The 27,427-nt window shown below is 37.0% G+C and overlaps 1 long non-coding RNA gene across 1 annotated transcript in view; it reads left to right on the top strand.

Moving 5' to 3' along the window:
* The window catches only part of LOC118521997 (uncharacterized), a 74,982-nt gene extending 57,168 nt beyond the window's left edge, over positions 1 to 17,814 (top strand). Inside the window, exons 2-3 of the long non-coding RNA XR_013446698.1 lie at positions 16,631 to 16,816; positions 17,675 to 17,814. This is a non-coding gene — a long non-coding RNA (uncharacterized LOC118521997). The remainder of the gene's footprint in view (positions 1 to 16,630; positions 16,817 to 17,674) is intronic.
* Positions 17,815 to 27,427: the final 9,613 nt, after the last annotated feature.

Here is a 27,427-nt window from a genome sequence, read left to right on the forward strand (position 1 = left end):
AATTTTTTTTTAAGTCAGTTGTTAATATATATTTTTTAAAAGTACTAGCTTCTCTTCTTGGAAATGAGAGAATAGAAATATTTTTACTGCTGACAATTGTGCCCTCAAGTGTTAACATTATTCACAAGTGTTTAAGAGAATAATTAGTTTCATTTTACTCTATCATACTCATACTATAATTATAAGATGACCTTTGTTCTATTTATACATACAAGTAGTATATTCTAGTAGGATTTTTTTGTGAAGAAGAAACACTTGATAATAGCCTAATTCCCTAACAGTATTATTGTACAATGGGTCATAAATGACCTTACCTTGGAGAAAAATTAAAAGACACCTGCATTAGAGATCAATTTCCTGATTTTCAGTTTAAATTCATCATGCTGAGCTATCCAAGGACACCTTTCTTGTCCTACCATTTGATGGAAATGATTTCCATGTGTTTTGTGATTCAACCCCATTCTGCCTTAGATAATACAGTGACATCAAACATTTCAACTCTTCAAGTGACTGGCTGACTGTGCCTTGTAAAAATTGCCTTTTATTGTCAGAGTACTCTAAATTGTAAATAAAAAGTGGACAACAAATTTGGGGCAAAAATGGTAGCACTCACATTTCAGAGTGATTTCACATTTCAAATTATTTACAAATATGACATCAAACATTAGTGGTTTTATTTCATTTTTGTATTAGAGGGATTCCAAATATGATGTGACAACCTTAACTCTGAATTTCCCTGTTTTTGTCAGTTTAATCCAGATCTTTGCTGTACAGTTCTAAACACTGCCATGCTTCTAAGTTTTAAACAAGAAACAGGTGGTTAAATACATACATGCAACTCTGACAACTTGACTGTAGCTTTGCACCTAATATTTTGGTAATGCCTACATCATGGTGGTAGTTGTCTAGAAGCATCTTATTGTCCCTTTACCAGTTCTGTTAAATAGAATATTAGCAAGAAATTTATTGAAGCTGAATATTAATGAAATCTCAATTCTTTAACCCATCTTCTCTTAAAGGACAACATTTTCAGTTTTGTTACTGATTTGGTGTTAGTCACATTCAGGGTCCCTGGGCAGCTGGTTGCAGGATACTTTGAGATTCATCTCTCCTGACACACCTGCATTTGCACTGGAGTCATTAATGTATGATCTGAAACTGCAATCCTTGAAAGTTACTGTTGATAATGGGATTCAAATGCTGCCCTGTTTGATCTGCATTAACTCTTTGGGGCTCCAGAATGCTAGTATTTTTCTCTTGAACCTAAAAAAAAATAAGGTGTGTTTTTTTGTTGTTGTTTGTTTGTTTTGTTTTTGTTTTTTTTAGCATTTCATATAGAACAGATCTACTATAGATAAATTCTCTCAGTTTTTTCTTTTTATAAAAAATATACATTTAGTGTTTTTTAAAACATTTTCTTAGGATATAGAATTTGATTTTGACACATTTCTTTTGTTTTGCTATCTTTCAATACTATAGAGATGTTCCATTGTCTTCTGTTCCCCATGGTTCAGATGAGAGGTTGACATCCCTTTTACATGTATAATGTGTCTTTTTTTTTTCTAGCTCCTTTTAAGATTTTACATTTATATTTGGTCTTCATCATCAATTTGATTATCATTTGCCTACCTGTTGTTATATTTAAATTTATTTGCTGAGCTTCTTGGATATGTGGGTTGATACATTTCATCTATTTTGGAAATCTGTCAGCTGTGAACTCGTCCAACATTTCTTCTGCTCCATTATCTGCCTTCTCTTTCCTGGACCGTTAATACAAATATGTTTGGCTGCATGATATTTTCCAGAGATGTCATATGCTTTTTTTCCTCTTCTTTCTCTCAGTCTCTCTCCCTCTCTCTCTCTCTCTCTCTTTTTTTTTTTTTTACTCTTTGATTTTCTTTGTATTTCAAAATGTATAATTTCTATCTGTCTTCAAGTTCACAGACTTTTTCCTCTAGTATGGCCAGTCTGTTGATAGACTACTAACATTAATTCTTCCTCTTAGTATGGTATTTTTATTTCTTTCATTTACATTTGGCTTTTCTTTTTTTTAAAAGATTTTATTTATTTATTTATTTGAGAGAGGGAGAGAGAGCATGAATAGGGGTGGGGGTGAGAGGCAGAGGGAGGAGCAGACTCCCCACTGAGCAGGGAGCCTGACACAGGGCTCGATCCCAGGACCCATGAGATCATAACCTGAGCTAAAGGCAGATGCCCAACTGACTGAGCCACCCAGGTGTCCCTACATGTGGCTTTTTCATTGTGGTCATATCTGTACTATTTCCCACTTTTTTTTTTTTTCACACAAATTGTCTAGAGATCAATTATGTTAAATCTAACATAAATATCAACATATCTATCATATTTATTTTAAGTCTCCTGTCTAGTAATCTCAATATCTATATCGTATGTAGGAATGTTTTTATTTCTCTTTCTTCTCTTGACCATGTATCATATTTTTATTCATATATCTTAAAATTTTTATATATCCTTCACATATCTTGCAACTTTTATTCTAGGATGACTGTTGTGAACAAAATAACATTATAGATGGAAATCAATAGTATTTAGCTACAGAAAAAGGTGCAACCCTTCTTCTTTTGGCCACTAGTGTTGGGCGATAGAGGGTTACGCCATCTAACATGTATTTGATCTCTGGGGTTTATTTTAGTTTCCATATATTCAGTTCATTACTGGCTTCAGATTTAGCAAGTCTTAAGATCTAAGCACCAGGGAGAATCCAGATTTCTCTTTGTACTTTATAACCTAACTACTGGTTTCCTGAATAGAAGGGCATCTCTCTCTCTTTTTTACTTCCCTGTTTCCAGATTTGGGGCTTCTGGTAAGTTCTCTTTGTTCTCCATTTCCACAATCAGCTTTTTACATTCAGGAGATTCCTCTGTTCTCATGCTCTCTGTTTGTTTTCTTTCTTTATTTTTTGTTTGTTTATTTGCTTGTGTTTTTTTTGTTGTTGTTGTTGTTTTTAGATTTTATTTTTAAGTAATCTCTACACCCAACATGGGACTCAAACTGACAACCCAGAGATCAAGAGTCACATGCTCCACCAACTGAGCCAGCCAGGTGCCCCACTTTCTGTTTTGAGCCTTCAGAAGGCCAAGTGTACACAGTGACATCCTGGGGAACTTGTAGGTATTTCTTGCTGTTCCCCTGCCCTAACCCCAGTTTTTGGGGCAGCCTCGCAGTGGGCAAAGTCTCACATCTGTTCAGAGGGATTTCTCATGGTTATCCTCATCTGTTCCCAGTCTCAGGTGGGCTCTGTAAGTCTTACTGAGGATTATTTTTAGATCTCTTGTCTTGCCCCCAAACTTGGGTGTATAACTTGCATGCACTCAGTGACAGCCATCTGGACAGAGAGGTAAGCAGGTGCAGATCTTCTTCCCCTGGGCTTCTGCAGGCATCTAAACCACCACTGTAAACCTTATGGGCTTCTAACACAGTGGCCTGTTTCTTTGCACTCTGTTCCTTGGCAAATTCCTTCTTCTATCACTCTACCCAGTAAGAAGACAGCAGTCAGTGCTTCTTTTATAGGAAGGTTTCATTACTCTCTGTATTTTAGTTCATTTAGGTTTTGTTTGTTTTCAGGTCATCTATCTTGCTCTCCTTTTTAGGTCTCTTACAGCTTTCTCATTCCTAACCAGAGGTGAAAGCTGCTAGTTATTATTTATATTGCTGTCCACTTCTATTTATAGGAGTCATATATGAACCCAATGAATAAAGGTCCAGGAAAAAAATGTTAATGATAGATATCATACTGTCGTAAGACATGCCTTGCCTTTCCCACCTAAGTTATGTTGCTCATTCAGTCTCATTGTGCCTGCACCTTCTCAACATGTAAGTGCTTTTTCTTCCTGGGGTGTCATCCATGTAACTAAACTTCTGGAAAAAATTTATGCGGTATCTCAAGACATGTCTGAATTTCAGTTTAAGATCCAGCTGGGAATCTCCATGCCTTACTCTTTCCATATCTCCCCCTGCACACAGTGTGTTAACAAATTTGCAGATCAAGTTATCAGGTTATCAGGGAATTTATATTGGAATGGATTTCCAAATCTTTTTTGGTTTTGTCCAAGAGGATCATTACTGTCCAGTCTAGATATTGCACAGAGAATACAGGCAAAAACATGACTGATGAAACAAGAAAAGACCCAAAGGAAAGAGTGGTGGTACAAGGAGACTGATGGTATAAGGAGACATCCCAAAGGAGCAGTGGTCAAAATAATGACTATTGGTCATACAGAATGGGGGTGATCAAGAATAACTATTTGAGCAAGGTCTGTATAATCACAGTACAACCCAAGTGGGAAACCACTGAGTGAAATTAGTAGAAATAATCACATATAGTAAAGTGTAAATAAATATGTATATTTCCAACCTAGAAATCCCTGAGGATTTCCAACCAGCTATAATAATCCTTCCCTTTTATAAGGGAGAGATACAACAGTTGCCTGCATTCTCCCACCATGCTCTGCAGGAAGCCTGCATGGTTTCCCAAATCTGCACCGTTACACCTCCCGCCATTGGCTCATGTTCTCATGGGCACTTCCTGTTCCTCATTCCTAGATATCTGCCTCATCTCTTATAATTTTGTTTTTTTTTAAATTTTTTAAATTTTTTATTTTTTAAAGATTTTGTTTATTTATTTGACAGAGAGAGACACAGCGAGAGAGAGAACACAAGCAGGGGGAGTGGGAGAGGGAGAAGCAGACTTTCCACGGAGCAGGGAGCCCGATGCGGGGCTCGATCCCAGGACCCTGGGATCATGACATGAGCCGAAGGCAGATGCTTAATGACTGAGCCACCCAGGCACCACCGATAATTTTGCTTTTTATATTGTCTGTGCTCACTTCACCCTCAGAGACTGTCTCACTCGCTGTCTGTTTTAGAGCAACCTTCCTTCTTTCCTTCTTCCTCCCCCTCTGGCCAGCACCATTCCTCCAACAAAAACATTAATTCATCCAGGCTTTACACACACTGAATCTCTACTGTAAATGAGTGCCTGCAAGTCTGTTTTGTCTAACAAAAGGAGAGAATCTGTTTCTTTTTTTTTTAAAGATTTTATTTATTTATTTGACAGAGAGAGAGTTAGCGAGAGCAAGAACAGAAGCAGGGGGAGTGGGAGAGGGAGAAGCAGGCTTCCCTCTGAGCAGGGAGCCCGATGCAGGGCTCGATCCCAGGACCCTGGGATCATGACCTGAGCCGAAGGCAGACGCTTAACGGCTGAGCCACCCAGGCGCCCCGAGACTCTGTTTCTAAAAGGAATCCAATCATCCTTTAAGTTGATCAGTTCACAGGACTACCAGCTTTTTAAAATGGCTGTCTTTTTTCCTGTCTTTCTAATTTTGAATACAATAAAGTAGTCACTGTCCTAAGTGCTGTACCTTTACCAACACATTTAATTCCCCCAAACACCATGTAAATCAGGTATTTCTACTTTATTCCATGCTTAGAGATGAGCAGAAAGGGAACTGAAAAGGCAAATAACTTGCCTGAGGTCATGTTTATAATTAAGTGTCTGACTCCTGAGCCTAAATTCCTGACCCCTTTCCTACCTCACCACATAGTTGTGAGTGAATCATTAAGCAAGCAGTGAGATATTGTTCTCAAGAAATGGCAGATAGGTATTTCATTCAGTCTGTAGCGATATCTTGTGTTTTTTCCTATATATTGGCTATTATAAATGCCAGAGACAGTATGCTAGACTAAGAGAAATTTTTGTTTTATACAATATGGCAATCTTAAAATTTCTTAAATTCTGATGGAAGATAAAAATGCCCCCTCAAGAAATGTACCCTCATATAATGAAACCCCCCAAAGTTTGTGTTTTCAGGACACAATCAAAATGATACAATAATGGCCAAATATAAAATTATGATTTTACCATTGAATTTGGTAATGAAATTAAATCCACGAAATAATTAGTTTTTCTGTGTTTCATGAGGCAGTTTGCATGTGAGTCTACTTAAAACAAATTCTGATTCTGATATGATCTGTATGACTGGATTGTATAACTGTCTGCATTTTTATAAATAGATGAATGCACAATACTTCTTACAGCTTTGTAGCTATGTAATTAAAACTATCTGTATCAGTTTGGAGAGCGTTCAGTTACAAGGAAAAGAAAACCTTATTCACAGTGTTTTAAACAAATGAGGGTTTATTTTTCCCAGGATACAGGCAGATTTTGACATTAGATTAGTAACAGTGATGTCAACGCTATCATATCCTAATTCCCTGTCCTTTTCCAGAGGACTGAAACACAGTGGTCTCTCCTGCTTTAGCCTTCATGCCCAAATCCAAAACAAGAAGAAGAGGACAGGAGAAAGGGTCACTGATTCTGCTTCATCAGGATAGTAAAGAGCCTTCCTAGAAAGCCTCTTAGCAGTTTTCATTTATATCCCATTTATATCTTACTGGCAGAGCCTGGGTCATTTGGCCATGTCTAAGTGACAGGCTTGGAAGGTGGGAGCATGAGCATCATCTGTGGCTGAGCCAGTCGTCTCCCATCTGTTAGGTGTGTGGGGGGGGTGATATCGGGTAGAAAATAAATAGTCATTGTATTACCTGATTCTGGAAATTCACTATGAAAAGTTAGATATTCAATAGTTGTACTGGCAATTCAATCCAATATATATGTCTGTTGCTGTTTAAAGGGATAAAAATCAATTTAATATCTACAGCAATCTTTTTTTCCCCCAAGTTTGATGGTAATATTGTCTATCTTTTAAGTCTCCTATTAATTTTGTTGTATTTTTATCAATTTAGAAAAAAAGCCAAGAGTCTCTTTATTTCCTGACCACAAGTGGAAATATCAGATTGTAGTAAAATCATCAATGTTCCTTTCATCATCCAACTCCCCTCCCTCCACCCACATGCATATTCAGGAATGGGAATAGTGTTGACATCCATGGAACTTAGAGCAAATACCAATGCCAATCATGTCTAAAATATAAACACATTTCAAATTTATGTGAATTTTAAACAATCTGTTTTCTTTGGCTTGTAGAAAAATTACCAAATAGCATATTGCATTAAGAACAAAATGTTCTTTAATCAGGATCAAATTATGATCTTATAGTACTAACACATAATTATATAGATAGAATATTGAAGTTTATAATCATTTTCTTTAGACAAAACATCCAAAGACGCCAGTGTTTCTTTGCTAAAAGCTATTTTCTAGTTCATTGAATAAATGTAAATATAAAGAATTTGGTTTTATTAAGATTAACTTTAAGTTTTTTAGTTCTGGATGCAAAGCATAGAAAAAAATGGTAACTACATCTTGGTTTGATGGTTTGAAAAGTCTGGCATAATTTAAAAGCAACTTTCGATCTGGCTGGTACAGTAAGCAAATGGAATTAGAAGAGATTTGGTGTCTGTTTCTTGATATGAATGATTATGATTAGTATGATTTCATTGGTTTGCTTTTATTACTGTTTTTACTGTTTTTGGTACATCTGTATGGATATGCATAAAAGGTAACATTTCTATCCTATTGTGGCTTAACAAATAAAATAAGAACTATGTATATTATTACCTACTCAGCAGCCTCCCTTTTGCTTCCCTCACCCTCCTCTATGTAACCATGTGTTTATGGAAGATGACATTATCCCCAGTCCATGGGTAACTTTAACTACCTGAAGCCATTCAGGATAACCCCCTTTTCTGGAGGATTTCTCAGAGAAGATTCCTTTTGGCAAATAGAAGGACGTGGTAGGGGAACAGTTCGTGTGCCAGATAGAGTCATTGCTCATGGAGTGGCTGGAAGTTTGGAGCCCATTGAGAGCATGAGGGCTGCAGATGTGGTGCAACCAGGCAGCCTTTGAACCACCCTACTTAGGTTGTTTTAGTGATGAGATAGGACATGTTTGCCTCATTGCAGAATTGTTTTCTCTTATTTGTAGCTCAGTGCACCCTGACCAATACAATTGGGCCATATTCAAATATTCTTAAATCCATGTCCATTCAAGTGAAATATAGGTTTTTGTTGTCTAGTGATTAAAAAAGTGTCCCAAGCAATACTGTGTATAAGTATGTGTGTATGTCTGTGTTTGTGTGTGTGTTATCTTCTTAAGTAATGCTTAGAAGACTTTTGCTCTGGATTCTAATGGTAACCCTACATCCTGACTATTTGATACGTTTTTTAGGATCGAATAATGTCACAATGAATTCATATATGTATGACTATTTGTCCATATGGATTTATAGACCTTACTTTGTTCATAAGGTGTACATGTTAAGTGATATAGTTCTTTTGATATTGATATTTTGTAAAAGATGTTTTTGAGTTGTTAAATAAAGAAAATAATATTATAAATAATCAGCTTACTATAAGGTTTATAGATAGTCTTAATTATTTGGGTATTGTCATGTTGTTTCATACCTCATAATAACTAATTATCAATAATTTTTACCAATTACTCTCTTTTTCCAGAGGGCTAGTAAGACATTCTCGACCAAAATATTAGTACAATTTCTGGATAATTGACTTACTTTCAGCCATTTCTAAAATAAAATTTGTAAAAACCCCAAGAAAAAAAGGAACTTTTAAAAATATGAATTGATGTAATTTTACCTAATATGGAAGATTGGGAGAATGTCTTTAATACAGTATTTTAAATGTCCAAGTTTATACATCTGAAATTAATAAAATCAGGGCAATTCATAACATGTGATCAGTCTTATGCCACACATGGTCCTGAAAGCGTAAGAGCACATTAAAGTCATTTCTAGTGGGTCCTAGCTATACCCGTCAACCCTTGGGTGACTTCACAAATTCTACATAATGCATGTCAGACACCCAGGGGTTTGTGGGTCTAGCTACATCACCATGTTCCCTGGGGATTCTTTTGAAGAATCCATAGAGTTGTAACTTGTCTTAAGACATATGAGACCGATGTTGAGAAAAACAAACAAAAAAAGAAATTCAAGTGCACTTTCCACTGCTTTATGAAAGGGTTGTCCTCAACCTTGAGTAAGCAGTCTGCCAGTGGGGCAAGGTGAACTGACTATATTCTCTGCTTCTCTCGTGCTTGGTTTTGACATTCCCTTGGTGTCAGGAAATTCTCCCCTTGAAGCTGCAATTGCTCACGTTCAAGTGTAAGCATCTTTCCTCCTCTGGCATCAGTGAGGAGAGGGTGCAGCCCGTCACCATCTTCTACACGCCTTTTCTTCAGAGGCCATGATCCTACTTCAGAGACTCAAACAGTTAGAAAGGACCTTGCAGTCGTCCCATCCTTTCTCTGCCTTTAGACAAGACTCCTCTTTAACCATCCCCAACGATGAGCAAATCCATCCTATTTTTAAAAGAGATCAAGAGAATCTAATCAAAGCCTCCAATGCTCACATAGTCTTCTGATGAAAAGCCCTCACTTTCAGGGAATCATCATCATTATCATCAAAAGGCATTTTCTAAACACCCACATGTGCAAAATATGTGTGTCTATTCAGACCCTAATGAGGGCCCAAGAGGCCCAGAAGAAGGAGGGAAGGAAACTGCGCGAGTGCACTGTCCACATCAGGCTCTCTCCAGGCACCGAGGGAGTCTAGCTTACGGCACAAACACACCTACCAGCAAACTCATCAAAAGCAAATTATTTTTAAGAGACATTCCAGAAACCCCAGAGGATTTTCATTTTTTATTTAGGAAATGTGCCTTATGTTTAAAGGATATAGCCATTTAATTTCCTTCTGTTTTAAATACTAGGACTTACTAATTACTGTCACATTCAAGTCTTGTACCTTAAGAATGAAGAACATAAACACGCAGTGTATTAAATCTGAAACAAGTATGCATTAATTTAAAGTCATAACATGCACAGCACACATAATACTGAATCGACTGCCTCTATTTTAAAGTGAGTGGGGAAAAAAGCTATCTTTAAAAACTTTCAGTTCTCTTCTTCCTGTTTCTGGTGCCCCTTTCATGCTTCTGAGAGTCAGAGCTGAAAGGCTGACCTCAGAATTTCAAAACTCCCTGTCTTGGGCTCAAGCTCCACATTGGGTGTAGAGCCAACTTTAAATAAAAAAAAAAATCCTAAGCCAACTTTTGGGGCACCTGGCTGGCTCAGACCATAGAGCCTGAGACTCTTATCTCTGGGCCTTGAGTTCAAGCCCCACCCATATTGGATGTAAAGCTTACTAAAAACAAAAACAAAGCTCCCTGCCCCAGGCTGGAATGTCCCTGTGTCCTTCAACTTCATTTCCAGTCAAGAAATAACCATTCTCTGAAAGTTACTGATTTCTGCTATGTTTTAACCAAATAGAGCAATTTACTTGCCAGTGAGCCTTCTCTTAATATACAAACATTTGTTTAAAGGAAAAATCGTTGATTCCTGTTTACCCGTCAAATGGGCTGGCTGTTGAGGTGGGAAGGTTTTGAACCAGGGTGGTCCTCCAGGTTTGAGCCTTCTGCCCAGGAAAGAAGCACACTGCCTGGAATCACACATCATCCATATTCTCCTCTCTCACCTTTGTGGTTTCCCCAGCTACACCCCATTGCTTACGTCTGCAAGAAGCCCTGTCCAACTGTGAAAGTAATCACAGTACTCAGAGATGAGGAGCTGGCAAAGCGCCTGCAGATCCCTGAAGGGGCCCTAATAGGGTGTGCATGGCACCCCAAAATGTGTGCTACACAAGTATAAGGGGTTGTTTTGATGACAGTTGCTATTCGTTCTGGTTTGATTTGTGAGTGCAGCCGCCAATTCATTGCGTAGTCCCTGTACCATGAGTGGCAAGACTTTACCAGAAACATAAAATATGTTTATAGAATATGCAATGGTATTGGCATATAGCTACTTTTATTTTACTTTACAATAGATATGTCCATTCTGTTCCTTAAACTTACTCAAAGCTTCAAATATTTGCTACCAATGAATAAAATACCAAAATCTTTTGGAGGAATGGTAGACTTCCCTATTCGTATTATTGAATATCTCTTCTATTTGAAAGAAAAGAAAGTAACACGGAATGCTTTCATACGTTATTACATTTAAACCTTCTAATTGCATTTCAAAGTATGAATATTTATTCTCATTTTTTTTTCCCCAAGAAACTAAGCCAAAGAAAGGATTCCTTTATGAAAACCTGAAATCAAATACAGACATCTCTGGTCCTGAAGTGTGTGTGTGTGTGTGTGTGTGTGTACAATCATGTAATTAATTTGGTCTAAGAATCATCAAAACTAAATAAATACTAGATTTCTAGAATTTATCAAAAACAAACAACCACCTCCCCCCCCAAAAAAAAAATAACAAGCAAACCCTGAAGATTCACTGTTTATGCTTTATTTCCCAATTGCAATATGCGGGATGGATGTTTTCATTTCCAGATAAAATCAGTGCATTCTCTTTTTGATCTTGTGTTTTTTTACAGAAGTACATCTGTCATTAAACATCCTCAAATTCTTTCCAGTGGCCTCCAAATGCTTCCCACTGTTCATCAGTACTCTTTCTCATTCTTGGGCACTCTCTCGCTCTTTAAAGTCTGTGCTTATCAGTGGCTGTGTATTAGTAGCATATGAAGTCCCTTATCACTGTGTGTCAGTGTTCCTTCCCTCTGTGCCATAGGCTGAACACTGATCCTTTGATTGCAGTTCCCCGACAGCATCCAGACATCGCGAGTACTGCTTGCGGTGTTTTGCTGAGAGTCCGGAATCTTCACTTATTCAGCTTGACCTGAGCCTGAGCCTCGGGGCTAGTGTTGCTCACGTTACTAGTATCAGAGAGCTCTGTACAGGAAGCGAGAGACCCGCACCTGCTCTGTGACTAAGCCCTAGTAGAGATAGGCACTACCTGTTTCACATAACAAAGTAGGGGCTCGACTTTTTTTTTTTCTTTTGTTCTATAGGCTGCAATTGTAGACCTAGAGTAAGATTAAATGACAACTTCTTTTTCACCATACCATGATCACCTATTTAGGATACCAAAAGTTAAATCTATATGTATCTATGAAGAAACTTACATAAAAAGAGATTTTTAAATACAGAATATTGGCAAAAGGAATTCATTCCTCTCGGTATAGTCTATTTTCCATACCATAATTATTGATCTTAACTATTGGCATCAACCTCTATAAGAGAAAAAACATTGCGAAGACAGGGGACTTAAGACCCACTTGAAATCTTCAAAAGGATACCCCTTAAGGTAATACAATTCCATGAGAACAGTATAGTATTTATCCTAGATATTTCTATTAATCAATATTGATGATGATTATGAATCACTGTTTAGCTCAGGTGTTGGTCCCACAAACCTGAAGTAATTTGGCTAATTCAGAAGTACAGAGTTAATTCAGACCAGTTCCGGCTCTGTCACTTCATGATTAAGCAATTTGGAAAAAATGTCAGGAAATATGAAATGTCGTCTTCTAAAGGAACAGGTAAGTTCATGGGTACAGTTGTACCACTGAATTCTATAATCTATGGAAAATACTGGGAATTCTCATCTTTGAGAATAAATGGGTTGAATGAATTCAATTATCTCTATTACTCAGTTTGTTTATCAGTTTTGTTATGTGCAAAGAAAAGCAGTGGGTGTGTTGCTTAAAACAGTTTCACAAATTAAAAACTTTAACCAAAGTCATATCTTCTTCTTACGTAAATGTACCTAAGTGTGTGAGATCATTTTAATCCTCATCTTTTTTTTGTTGTTTTGTTCCATCCTGTTAATGATTGTAAATGGACTCCAAAGTATAAATATAAGGAGAATAATAGGTCATTGTAATTTATGTGGCCTCCACAATTGATAGTGGAATGATATTAAGAAACTTACCTCATTCAGTGTTAATCAGATTAATCAGCATGGTACTGCAGGTCTGCAGAGCTGGAAGAGAAGGTCTCTCCAGGTTTATTATGTAGATTCTTCCTGGTCCTCAGTTTAATCAGCTGCTGGGGCTGATACCATCCATGGAACAGATTGGGTGATTGGATTCTTTTATATGTAATTCTGAAAATAGAGCCCTGTGGTCTTCTTGGACACTTCTTAAATGTTTGTGGTCAGCCAGTGTAATATTCCTGTGCAAGCAGTACACGCTGTTCTTGTACTTACACCAGCAAAGTCGAATCTGGACAACGGATCCATTACCTCGGAAGAGGATCTGGTAGGTTTTACAACATTTCAGTGCCAAGTCCACTGATTTTAAAAGCCTCCTTTGTTCTTTCACCATCACTGCTTCTTGTAAAAACTGGATTTGAGCAAGATACATTTAATTAATCAAATCCATGAGGCAGTCAAAACATTGTTTCTCTTGCAATGAAAAGGAAAAGCATGATATCACAAGTGGATGAAAATGGCATATGTAACTCTGCTTCTCTGAGTGGGTTCCGGTGCATACTTTGTCTTGAATTTTCCCAGCTCGAGAGGCTCTCAGACGTTTCATGGTATATGTTGCTGTGAAGCTCCATCAAAATTCTGATTTTTAACAGGTTACTCTATACAGTTGCACACACCTGGCCTTCAAAATAGGGGAAACTACAACCCACTGAAGAATAGACAAACTATTATTACAGTCCTTGAGGATTTCAAAAATCAATGATCCTGCAGAAGGAGAAGAAGCCATTTATCATCACTCTGTCTCTTTGATGTCAAGGGAAAAAAAATTGCCCATAAAATCTCAGCTGGTATTAGCAGCTTTAGAATTTACAAAGCATTTTTCCATTCCGTATTTCAGTTAATTCTCACAGTGTCTTCGCAGTCAATATTAATATTGCATACTGTGATTGACCCATTTGAAAGCTGAGAAATTGAGGGTCAAAAATGTATGTCATCTTCCTAAGGACATTCAGCTGCTAGGTGATTATTCTAGGATCCCATCTCCAAAAAGATTGAGAGTTAGATATTTTTTTCCATCCCATTACAATGCGTGTCTAACATGAAATCTAATTATGAATTGGGGAATAATCTTTATTTACATTGCTGCATTCAGAATATATCTAAAAAGTTTCTAAAAGTGTTTTGTAAATACTCTTTTATTTGAGTAAAATGAAGAGTAAAACGTATATTTTTATTTGCTCACTAGAAACAAATACAAACCCTCTGGGTCAATACTTTCCCAATGATCCTGTAGTTTGAACAAGAATATTATTCCAGATGACTTGAAATTGGGCATAATTATTGAGTTGAACCAAGTATGCATTACGGTTTTCAATCTTCACACTCTTGACTTTGGGCTGAGTAAGACTTTGTTGTAAGAAGCTATCCTGTGCATTGTAGGATTTGTGCATTCTTGCCCTCTACTTACTAGATATCAATAGCACTCCTAGCTGTGACAACACCAAATAACTTCAGATGTTGCTAACTCACCCTGAGTTGAGAATCATTGGTCTACCTTAATGTAACTGGCAGGACACATGCTCTCTTCTAATATCACATTCGACAATTGGAAGGATTTGTCGTAAGTCAGCAGTGGCATTAATCTATTCATAATGGTGTTACAGTGGATACATTGGATGCTATATAATTTCCTAATCTAATTCTGTCTGTGCAGTAGACCAAATTAACACAGTTCCAGACACAGACATCTCTTCTAATCTTGATCCACTCTTACTCGAAGTGAAGATCTTTAGCTTGTTCTGCTTTCTCCAGGTATATCCCATTGGGAGACGACTTATCCCTCACATTTTTGGACATCTTTCAAGTCAGGCATTGACTGCCCTTTTGTTCTGGACTATATTTTCAAGGATGTTTATATAGTGAACAGCTTGAGAAAAGAGAGATGGTGTCTCCTTGTGGAGCAAAAGGTAGACATTCTTCATCCACATTATAAAAATTCAGATTCCCTGAGCTCAGGTCCTCTCCCAGAATGTGACCTCCTGTGAATACTGGTTCCATCTGATCCTATTCATGTTGTTCTGTGGGACTGAGATCTGGGGAACCAGGACAAAATGGTCATACTCTGGCTACTTCTATTGGTGGGAGAAATAAGCTGTCTTTTATGTCATACCCAGGAGCCTCATTGTCTCCTATGAGCATCTGTACAGCTGTGGGCCGCCTCAATTTTTATTTTGCAAGTTAATCAAAATATCAAACCCCTCACATTTCTTGACAATCTATCCCTTTGACATAAATGGACAATTAAAGGCTGTTCATTCCTCAAAATATTAACTTATGCATATATCATTTCAGTACACTCTTCATGATTACATCACATGCAATTTCTTTTTGCACCTGTTTGAATGGACATTCTTAAAGAAGTCATCCCCTGTAACACATAAATTTTCCTTTTTATTAACAATGCTCTCATTATAAAGGAGAGGCTCTTCTTTGTCTAAACAAAGGTTTCATTTCATCTTATGGATATCACAAAAGATCTGATTCAATGCATTTCATCCTTGCTACATCGTTTAGGAAATGAAGGCTTCCTTTTTTCAGTCAACCCCTAACAGTTGCATTGTCTCGTTTGTTAATAATGTTTGGTGTTAATCTTACCAAAGATTTATTATTTTTCTACTTTTAAATAATTGGACATCTGGGGAAATAGAGTTTAAAAAAATATGCCAACCTTTTAAGCAAGTCACGTTGGAACAGATTTTTATTAATGGGGAAAAAAAAGTATCACTTGAGTGGTCTCCTGGATATGTCTGTCCTGTGTCAAGATCACAGGATCTTTCGTCTTTTTTCTTGGGGCTCTAGGTTAGGGGATAACTCATCTGCGCAAAGATCTCAAGGGTCTCCTGCAAGCAAAATGATTGTGATCTTCACAAAGTTTGGGAAATTGATGGAATGGACTGAAGCTATATCTGGAAAAGTAATTCCAAGAATACAACCCAGAAGCTTCCAGAAAACTCACCAAGAGCATAGCAAGAGTCCAGAGTGATACTTAATTTAACATCTGACTCCTAATTCTGTCTGGTCCATGGCATTGCTGACTCTGGAGAATTCAATTACCACCCACTCTGGCACAATACCTTCTTTGAAAGATAAATGCATGAGCACTTGCGTGCACATTCTTAAAGTTTTGATCGTGGAACCCAAGTATGTGGCAACTCTTAATCTGTGGAAGCAGAAAAGCCAAGTGATCTTCAGACTGTGTGGATCCCCATGTTCAGTAGCAACACTGCCTGGCAGGACTAGAGGCCACTGTTAAAGTAGGTAAAGATAAAAGAATTCAACTACCTTCTCTCTCTTAAAGATGAATGATTGCCAGGGAATGAGTTGACCCTGGGGTTCTTGTACATCATGGGTCTTTGTTTGGTTTGTTGCTTGGTTGTTTTCAGAGAAATGGTAATGATATCAGGTAGGAGAAATAAATTGATTATTAGTAGAATTAAAGGAATACAACCATGAACAGTGTTATGCTGACTTCTTTTTAAATTTCTACCCTATTCTCTCATCTATTTATCACATTCTTTCATGGAATTTTATGTGAGATACTTCAAGCTTAAATAGATCAGGTTAGTTTTTAATTAAATGACTCTACTATCTTTAATATATATTAATTTATTTTTATGTATTTGGTAGGACATTAAAGATTTTGGTAAGCAAATTTGACCACTGCAGGAATATATATTATCTCAGTTCTAAAGGTAGGATATTTTCATTTATGACTGCATTGTTGCCTGACAAAGGTATCTGGAAAAAAATCATAATTGTAATGATTGATATCTTTTCAGAATGGATTCGTCTGTAAAAATACATTCATGGACAGTGATATCAGAGTTGGATTATACTTCTTAAACACAATGAAGAAGAATTATCAATATTGGCAGTTGTTAATAGATCATCAGTGATGTGAAACAACTAAATAAAATCAAGAATGGAGAATGACCCCATTTAATTGACACTTCTGGGAAGTTCAGGTAGGTGTCTGAAGTCATTGAAGGCACTGGGCACGTTACCAGATGGTATAACCTGTATTTTTTTCATCTCTGTAAGCCTGAAGTATATGGTATTTTAAATGCTTCCTTTATGTATTGCATTAAATCAGGAAGTCATGGCTTGGCTTGGTGTGTGAGATGGCAGTGCAAGCAGCATTGTGGTCTGAGTGCTATGGTGTCCTTGGTCACCGTGTGTCTATGACCCTGACATACAAGATCCTGATATGTAGATAAGGGGTCAAGTCAGAGAATATAACCTTTGCTCAAAAAACTTTTAAGTTTTCATTGATTTTTCACTCATTATTTGTCTGTTACCTACTTATTTTATCAGTCCTAAGCTGATGAACGCTTACATTTATAATGAATTTTCAGTAATAGAAAACTCATATTAGTTTTAAATAAACTTTGTAAATCAACTCATATAAATGAAAACACAAATAGTAAAAAAAAAAAAGGAAAGAAAAGAAAGCAAAACCAAAAAGAGATCTTAGTGCTTGGATGTGACCCAAAAGGACCATTAAAGTTGTAAATTTTCCCATTAAATTGATAACAGTGTAAGCTGTTCTCTCTATCAGTGGAAATGCTCCCATAATTCTGAGTAATAACATCCCTTCCAAGTGGCCTTTGATACGTTGATTCTGGCTTTCATGAGCCTGAGCACATTTTTTATTTTGAGGAGTGTGTTGATGGATGGTACTGAATTGGAGGGCTACCCAGTTCTAAAGGGATTCTTTGCTGCTTCTGGCTGTTACGATGCCTTTTTGTTCTCTCGATTTTGCTTACTTAAGATAATGAACTTTCTCAGCAGATGTACAACCTGAGTGAGTTCTCTTTTTCCAGCTATCATAATGATCACAGAGCTCTACACTCCGTTTTGTGTGATGCCCTTTATGACCGTTCAAAGTTGGTATTCAATGCATAACCAACAACAATAGGAACAGAGTGTTTTCCTGTGGTACAAATTGAAGCTGAGGACAGAGCTCCACTCTCCATGAAGCCATTGGCTCCTGTAAGGTCATGACTTCTGCCCTCAAGCTAGGGTTTTATCGGGGAGGTGAGGGGAGGGCACAGCAGGACTATTCTACGCTGGTTCTTGACTGAACTCCAAGAACACAGGTGCTGACTTTGTCACCCACACATGCAGGGCACTTTCAGCGTCACTTTTTGGTACTCCTCGGCCACTTCTTTCCTAGAAATAGATCTGAAATCCCCAAGCAAAATGAAGGCTCTCAGTTTAGATACATTGCCTCCTCATTTTTATTGCTTGATGTTCTTTTATGTTCTTTATCTTATATCACACACACACACACAACAGAGAGCCACATGTATTTTTCTAAACTCTTTAAATGTTCACTGTAGAAATCATGACACTTTTCCCCTAAATACTTTAAAACTCCTCTCCTAAGAATAAGAATATGCAGTTAGATAACCAAAGTGCTTTTAATCACATATAAGAAAATCAGTAATAATTTAATAATACCGTCTAATATACACATTTACCCATAGGTTTGTCTTCTTCGTTCGTTTGTTTTGGATCCAGGATGAAAATCAAGGTTTATGCATTTTTTGTTTATTTGTTTTATTTTTCTTTCTCTTTAGTCTCTTTCAGTGGAGAATGGCTTTTTGTTTGTTTGTACAGTGACTTGGTTTGCTTTGGTTTCCAAAACAGGGACTTTTTTGAAGTCTATAAGAGTTGTTGCTACAATGTCCTGCATTCTAGATATGTCTCATTGTGTCCTTATGTTTACAGTCAAATAAAACATTTTTGGTAAGAATACTACATAGGTGAAATGTGTACCGAGGGCATTGTAACAGGAGGTACATAATTTCGTGGTGCCCACTGTTGGTGGGATTGTTAAGTTTACTTGGTGACTCTGTTTGACGACGTGGTTACAGTGGTGACTGCCAGTACCTCCACTGTGAAAGTACGTTGTTTGGTGGGGGGGAGGCAGAGGGTAAGAGAGACGTTGTTGCCCTGTGGCAGTGTGACTGTCCTTTATCCCCAAAACTTCCACCCAGTGGCTTTTAGCATCGAATGGTTGGTTCTTGCCAAAAGAAGTTATTATTGTGGATTGAAAAATGGCGTTAATTTCTGATTTTGTCATATCCTTCATATTCATTCGCTGGCATTCTTCTGTAAAATTTTCCCTTCTCTTTAATTTTTCTTCTTTGAAAGTTTTTAATTTGTATCCTTAAAGTATTTAAATATTTTAAGGCATCTTGAAAATTTTAAAAGAGATGTACTAAAGTAGGATATTTTCTGTAATGTCTATGAACATATGTCTTGGTAAACATAGACAAATGCGTATTACGTGAAGTCATACAAAAATATTTTAATTTATAAAAATGTAATTTTTCTTTTTCTTTTTTTTCAAAGTAAGTTTTGTTAAAAGTAGAAAGAGGTAAAATCTACCATGCCCCGGGTTTCAATTTTCTGTTCGCACTAAGAATTGGATGTCTATAGAAATGGATTATTCATTCAACCTTTCCTGAGGACCTGCTATCTTCAAGGCATGATTTTGCTGTAAATCTGATGAAACTTGTGTTTTTACCTCTACTCATTAAATAAGAATTTAAAAATATATAAAATCTATATTATATATATATACACATACATATATGGCATATGTATATATATATATATATATATATAATTTATGATATTTGATTTTATATATACACATGCACATATATATGTGTATTTCCCCAAGCAGTCATATGGGCTGAAGGCCAATAAACACAAAATTCTCCTGGTCGCAGGTGACCATGTCACTTGCACTTATAATACATTTTTTATTCATGGAATTTAAATGAAGTCAGCAGAAAGTCCCATGGAGATCCACATGATTGAAGATAGTACATAGTACACCCAATAGGATGATTTTTTTTTTTTATTGAGAATTGATTGTTTCCCCTGAAAAAGTTTCTTTCCATAAAATTTAAAATATAATTTTAACTAATGAAATGGAAAGGTAGTTGTACCCATCCTGCAGTGTAGTATCGTCTTTCTATTGGACTTATGTGGCATAAGTATACTTGTATATATAATGAAATAACATTACAAATACAGGAGAAAAACATCTCCTTATTTGATTATCTTGTTAATATTTTTTTGCTTAATATTTTGGCATCTTTTGGTGAATTTCCTGAATGAGTTACAAGAATTTACATAGCCTAATCTAATAAGAGATATTTATAGCATATGTAATAATAAAGATATACACTTGGCGACTTGTATAGCGATACCAACTCTTGTTTGTAAAAGTTACTAGTAAAATACTTAGCAAATGTAGCCCATGGAGATTCTGCAGTGAGAGACACATGGCCTTAATTTCCTCTCCACAATTTATTAGCTCTATGATTTGGTCAAGTTGCTTAGTGTCTCTGAATTTCAGTTTTCTCATCCATTAAGACGGGGTGCTAATGGGACACTTGGGTGGCTCATTCGTTAAGCGTCTGCCTTTGGCTCAGGTCATGATCTCAGGGTCCTGGGATCCAGCCCCGCATGGGGCTCCCTGCTCCGCAGGAAGCCTGCTTCTTCCTCTCCCACTCCCCCTGCTTGTGTTCCCTTTCTCACTGTCTCTCTCTCTGTCAAATAAATAAGTAAAATCTTTACGAAAAAGGGGGGGGGGGGCGGTGATGATGCATAACGAATATTTTGACAGGCTATTAAAGGCTAGAAATTATACATGTAAAGAGCTTTCCCATAGTAGGTGTATTAGCATTCTCCAAAGACATAGAACTCGAAAGATCTGTGGGGCTGGCATGTGTGAAATCTGCAGGGCGGGCTGGCAGAGGGTAGACCCAGGGAACATCTGATGCTGCAGCCTGAATCTGAAGGCTGTCTGGAGGCAGAATTCTCTCTTCCTTGGGAGAGGTTAATCTTTTTCTCTTATGGTCTTCAGCTGACTGGATAAGGCTCGTCTATGTTATGGAGGGTAATCTGTTTTATTCAGAATCTATTGATTTAAATGTTATCTCATCTTAAAAATACTTTAATAGCAGTATCTGAATTGGTGCGTTTGATGAACTTTCTCGGCACTCTGCTCCAGGCAAATTGACATATAAAATAAACCATCAGAGTAGATCTGCATTGAGAGGTACCTGCACAGAATTCTCCTTACAGGTCCTGAGGTTTGTCTGGAGAGGCAGATTCTCTACTTCTTCCTGGCAGTTGCTTGGATAGCGTCTCCTCTGGGCTCTTCTTACTATTGTTTCTTAGGTATTTCCATATGAATAGCACTGTTTAGGCCCTTGGTGCTCCTGGCTCCCAGTGTCCCAGAGCCACCACATGGATAGTGACACCTGACACTATCCAAAAGGGGGAAGACTCCTCTCTCCCATTCTTTGTGCCCTTGTTCATCACCTGTACCCTAAAATAGCACTTATTTGCCAGAGACTCCAAAATCCATCACGGAAGTAGCCACTCCAAACTTCTAATTTGTCCTTTCTCTCTATTGAGAAAGAAAGAAAGCTCAAAACAGTCCCTCAAAGAAAGGACAGGGATGGCTTCATTACTTTTGGGTCTCCCCTGGGGCCTCAGACTCCTTTATCCGCTCTCAGACAATCCATCCCTTGCCCCACAAAAGACCAACAGATGGCATAATTCTTCCTGTGAATCCATCAGTGCGTGCAAATAACTTTAGAGATGAATGATCCCAAATTCCCTATAACCAGACTCAAATTCTAGCTGAGCTCAGTTGATTCGCTTTTAAAAATAATGATTCTATTTATTTTATAAATAAATGCCAGGTAAACTGAGAGATAAGTACTGGTGTTATAATTCACTTTGAAGACTATTCTGAGTTGCAAAGCAATTTGGACTGCGTATCTACACCCTTTACTTAGAGAATCCACATTTCCTCCAAACTTTATCTCATTCCACTCAGGAAACCAGCTGGGTATCTTCATTTTTTCCTCCCATCCAGTGTTTTTATTATCATGTTCAAGGCTTTTGATTAAGTTGGCATTGTGAGAAACCTTTTCTATTTTCTTTCATGTTTTTCTTGACAAGTCTGCATCAGTAATTCTGGCTGGTACTGCAGGCTCGTGTTTTTGGGTGCGTTCATTTATCACACAGTGAGTCACTCTGCGGTTTCCTTTCCACTTGACTCTGGAGGACACCCACAGAAACATTATAGGAATGCAGGGTTGCGGCAGATAAATTCTTAGGCCAGGTCTGCACTGTGTCTCCACAGCTGATCTGCCCTACACAACATCATCTTTGAACAATAGAAGGTAACAGCGAGGGATAGAAGTGTGGGCTCAGATAGAACAATGCTTGGTCACCCAGAATATCCACCCTACCTTTAATCTGAAGCCAAATACTCTCACAAAGTTATTTTTTGTGGCTTCTGTCCTGGTCCCCTAATAGTGAAGTTTTTGTATCCGGTACTTCTTTGTTTTTTTTAATTTGTTTATTTGCTTTTCCTATTTCCTTTTTTTTAAATTATAAGCCTCTGGGTGTTTTATTTATAAAGTGATCCTCAATTTCTACTTTCTCTAGGCTTTCTTAACCATTTGTGGTTTTGCTGAAAGGGAAGAAGAATCTACAAAAGATTTTTCCATGAAAGAATCTTTTTACGACATTATGTAGAAATATAATAAAATGAAATTAATTATTGGTATACCTGATGTACATTGATCAATGAGATTCATTCATCTAAATATGTTTGTACAAGTAAACCACTAGGAAACAGAAATTATATGGCATTTCTGACTCATGTTTCTCGATTTAAATGTTAACAGAGGACCTGCTATCTGGAACGTCTAAAGTTCTTCACAGGCAAACGTAGGAGCTGCTCCAAATGTTTATGGAAGCAGCATAATTCTTTCGAATCCCATTTTTCTTGGAAACCTAATCTGTCCTAAGCTAACCTAACATATAAACACAAGCACGAGAGGGAACTTTCCTCATTAAAGTGGGAAGAGGGTAGCATGAGCCAGGTCCCACCTCATCTGCCTCCTTCCAAATATGGAGGTGGAACTCACGAGTGGGAATGCAGAGAGAAAACGATATATCCACTGCTCTCTCCCCTACCTACCAAAAATGCTGGAGGGTGGTTTCTAAATCAGCTCTTGGAGGCTTCAGAAGGGTCTCAGCAAAGGTTCTCCTGTGGGCACTTTCCGGCCAATGCCTGGAGATGAGCGGGCTGCCGCAAATACTAACCTGAACATGAGCACTGGCTCCGACCTGTGCTCATGTTCCGACATGGAGGGAGACCTTGGAGGGAGGGCTGCTTTTTCTCTTTGATCTCATTAAAAAAAAAAGTATTAGTGATTAAGTCTAGATTCCTTCTCGCTTCAGTTATTTTCTTGCATTTCATGGATAGTCAAATACTTAAGAACAAAATTGATGGCCCTTCCTTCAAAATTGTTGACTTTTGGCTTATAAGGTTGGTAGAAGTGAGCATGTATATTCTTTGTTCTGAAGGCAGACTTTATGTGTCTATAGGGAGTAATATACTTTATCCTGTTTTCTCATTCTGCATGTATCTGAATAAGGATCACTTAAAAGTTTCCTCCTATCAATAGAAATCACTGAGCTAGAGATTGGTTGTTGAAACATTTATAGGCATATTATCCACAAGAGTGATATGGTTTTTATTTTTGTGGAATAACACAAAGGGACTCATAAAAATATATCTGTCTACTAATGAACTGCAGTCATTTCAAATTTAAAAAAAACGTTGAGTTTCTCATCACTGGAAACATGTAATGACACAGTGGCCATTGGTCACTGATATCAATGAGGAGATTGCTATATTGAATGGGAATCTAAGCAAGATGAACCTCAACTCAAGTCCCTGCTTAATTAATGGTCATATACAAAAAATAAATAAACACACACTGCTGGTTTATTTATCAAAAAGGGTTCAAAGCAACAGATTTACTTACCTGAAGTCAAAATTGTGATAATTTTTGTATAGCATTTTGTTGTAAATGTAATACATTAACTCCAATTATTGTAGTTAGCAAATTAAATTCAAATCTGTTGGGATGCCATTAATTATATAAACACTTAGAACTGGCATCTATATCAAACAGCTGCAAAAGAGCAGTGTCAGGTTCAGATGATTTCTTATAAAACTGAAATGCTGTGGAATAATCTTCATGGTGATTCATAAGTTTTGTCACGCACACGCAAAATAAAAATAAAAACTTTCTTCAACAGTATTTAATAAAGAAAAACTTAGTTTGGAAAAATCTAAATACTTGTCATTAATTTAAATTTATAAATTTTCTAGTGTATTTTATATTTAGTAGGTTAGCATAATATTGATTTTAATGGATATTCCATTTCTTACTGATGTAAATACATTTAAACAATAACATATCTATTTAGGATTAGTTTTGATTGATGAGGCAGGTACACCTTCTGTCTGGTTTTCCCCAATTTTGGGTAAGTCACTTTGGTAGCTACATTAGCTCTTCCAGGCCATTGGGAGACCCACTGAGTGAACTAAGTTTAAGTGGTAGGTACCCGAATAAATGAAAAGAATGCATGTGACTTCCAATAAAACTAATTTATAATTGGGAATTCTGAGAAACCACTTAAACCAGAATTATTGTCTTTGAATGAATTAGCATAGAACACATAGTTTAAAATCTTCTAATAGACAGTTTTTTATATTTTCTGTTTTTGTTACATTTTAATTTAAACATTTTCCCCCAAATATTTTTGAATACAGTCATTTGATTCCTTAAAAAGATTAGAGTAAAATATGCAGAAATCCCTTTAGCAATACATTTTTAAATTGGAATCATAATTAGTCATAAGGGGAAAATCATTTTGGTGGAAAATAAAATTCAGAAAAGCTACACATTAACTGCTGAAGTTTCTTTCTGCCCTTTGCAAATTCTTTCTACATGATATCACTCTCTATATATTTTTGAATGCATATTTCCAAAGAAATTACATTTTTGCTTAATATAAAATTGTAGGCAATTAGATGCAAAAGTGTAGTAAAGCAACATTAAAGTTGCCAAATTAAACACAGGAAAGCAAAACAGTCCAGAGTTAACATTCTGACAGCTATGTTAGCTGGCACACTTGGTAATGCCCGCTATGGAGACAGACGCACAGAACTATTTTCATAGTTACTGAGCTCTACACAAGACAGAGCTGAACTTACCTGTGGTAGAAAAACAACATCATTCTCAGATAAGTTTCTGACTATCCACACCTGAAATATTTTGCCAAACTGATGAAAAAATATGAATGTGTTCACCAAGATTATCTAAGATAAATAGTTCATGACGCTTCAATTAGGCATTTTGTAGGCATGCGAACTTGAGAGTGACATTTGATGATAGCCATTTTCAGGAATATAGAGGGTTGTTTGTTTATTTAATAATCATGTACATTATTAACCAGAGAACTTTAACATGTAAAAAAGTTTGATAAATTACTGAAGAAACCAAACTGTCCTCCAGGTTACTTCTCACAGCAGCCTGCTCAAACCAGGCAAAGCCTTGAACAAGCAGAGACATGGGGACCCTTGGCAATGTGATTTTTATTTTTCCTAAGTAGAGATCCTCATGTTTGTTTTTTACTTTCAGACTCTGAGTTTCCATATAGATACAAATAACAAGACAGCTCTGAGTTTAAGTTGTGGTTTTTCAGCTGGAATCTCTAGGACAACTTATTTCTGATCCTATTTCTTCATCTATAAAATGGAAATAATAGATCCTACATTATCATGTTCTAGTGAAGAGCAAAGATGATATTATAAAGTATTATGCATGGCTAGGACCTGACATAGGAACTGTAACAAATTCAAAAATGAGGGAGTGATTACCATCATTATATTTTTATTATAGCTAATATGTTGCTGGGGATTTTTAAAATATGGTACAGTGGGAATTCTAATATGCATATGATTACCAAGTAGATGGACATTTGAGACTCTGTAACATGGTCTGGAAATAAAGTCCACAGAACACTTTCCTACCCCACCATTACTATCCAGTTTTCTCTTATTGCGTAGATATTAATTGTCCCTATTCCCTATTTCTCTCTCAAGTTTAGGTACCTACTATGCACCAGACAGTAGAAAATAAAGTGGTAAAGAAAATAAACATAATCCCTGATCAACAGTGTTTACAATATAAAGGATGTAATGGAGGAATTCTTGGCTTATGTGTTTGTTTGTTTCATCCATTTAAAAGAGGGTAAAGGGAAAAAAATAAAAGAGGGTAAAGGGGTATGTGAAAGATAAAAAAAAATATTCCCTTCTCTGATAATTATAATACTTTAAAGGTATGGGTGTGGTGGAACAGAAAATGGAGAGATTATAAAAATCAGAAAGCTATCCAAGTCCAAACTAAAACTATCCAAAGGTATAATATAGACCGAGATAATACAGATAATACAGCCTGAGATCAGAAGAATAGAATTCATGTGTATTTAGCCAGTCAATCATCTTGATTCCCCATACCCTTGTCTGTCTCTACCAGGCGACCTGGGTGCTTGGGGCTGGCTCCAAGGGAGCCCAGACATGACTGGTGCCCATCACGGCTGTGTGTCTTCCCTCCACACTCCATCTGTACGTCCATCTCCATGTAGTCATATGTTCAGAAGTGTTTGTGTCACGACAGAGGAAGAATGGGAAGAGTTCAGGGTAGAAAGATCTAGGCCAGAACTGAAGGGAAGCTGAACACAGAAACTGCTATTGCCATGGTGCTAGTCCTGAGCTCAGGAAAATTTGAATTTTTGCATTGAGTGATTTATGAGACCAGAGGGACAGAATTTTAAGTCTCTTAAAAGTTGGGAGATTCTGATAGAAGACCTTACCAAAATTAAGCAGAAAACTTAAGGTTCCTCTCTCAGCTAAGCCTGTATCAGAAGTTAACCAAAAATTTGCAACCCAGATGCACATTACCTTCAGTAGTTTAGGGACCCTCAAACTATAAATTTACGGGGGTTGCTGGTTGATACCGCCTCCAGCTTGAGTGAGACAGGGCAAAGTCAGTTAGTACAGAAACGAGACGGTTCTATCACAGGCTGCCCTTTTTTCAAATCATTTTTTTAAGATTTTATTTATTTATTTTAGAGAGAGAAGGAGAGCAAGCATGGGGGCAGTGAGGGCTGAGGAAGAGAGAATCCCAAGCAGACTCCCCACTGAGTGTAGAGCCAGACATGGGGCTTGATCTCACAACCCTGAGATCATGACCTGAGCTGAAATCAAGAGTCAGACACTTAACCGACGGAGCCACCCAGGTGCCCCTCAAATCAGTTTCTAAACATCACATGCAGCACAAAGTGTAAGTTGACTGGTATATGTGGAGAATTCTCTGTGAATGAGAACCAACAAGGACAGCCTATAAAGTGTATAAATACAGTGTGTATAAAAGTGTATAAATTATCAGACAGTAGAAAACAACAATGTTTACTATATTTAAAGGGGGAAAGGTAAGCATAGGTAAGGAAATGTGAAAAAAATATAGGTGATCTAAAATATTTGAAAGAGATTGAAGGGAAATTGTATAAATGAAATATAAATAACTAGAGTAAATAGACAAAATCAGTATTCATTAGAAATACATGAAGGTAGAATTAGTGAGTTAGGAAACATCAGAAGAAATGACAAG

Source organism: Halichoerus grypus, chromosome 4 (assembly GCF_964656455.1).
Source record: "Halichoerus grypus chromosome 4, mHalGry1.hap1.1, whole genome shotgun sequence".
NCBI lineage: Eukaryota > Metazoa > Chordata > Mammalia > Carnivora > Phocidae > Halichoerus > Halichoerus grypus.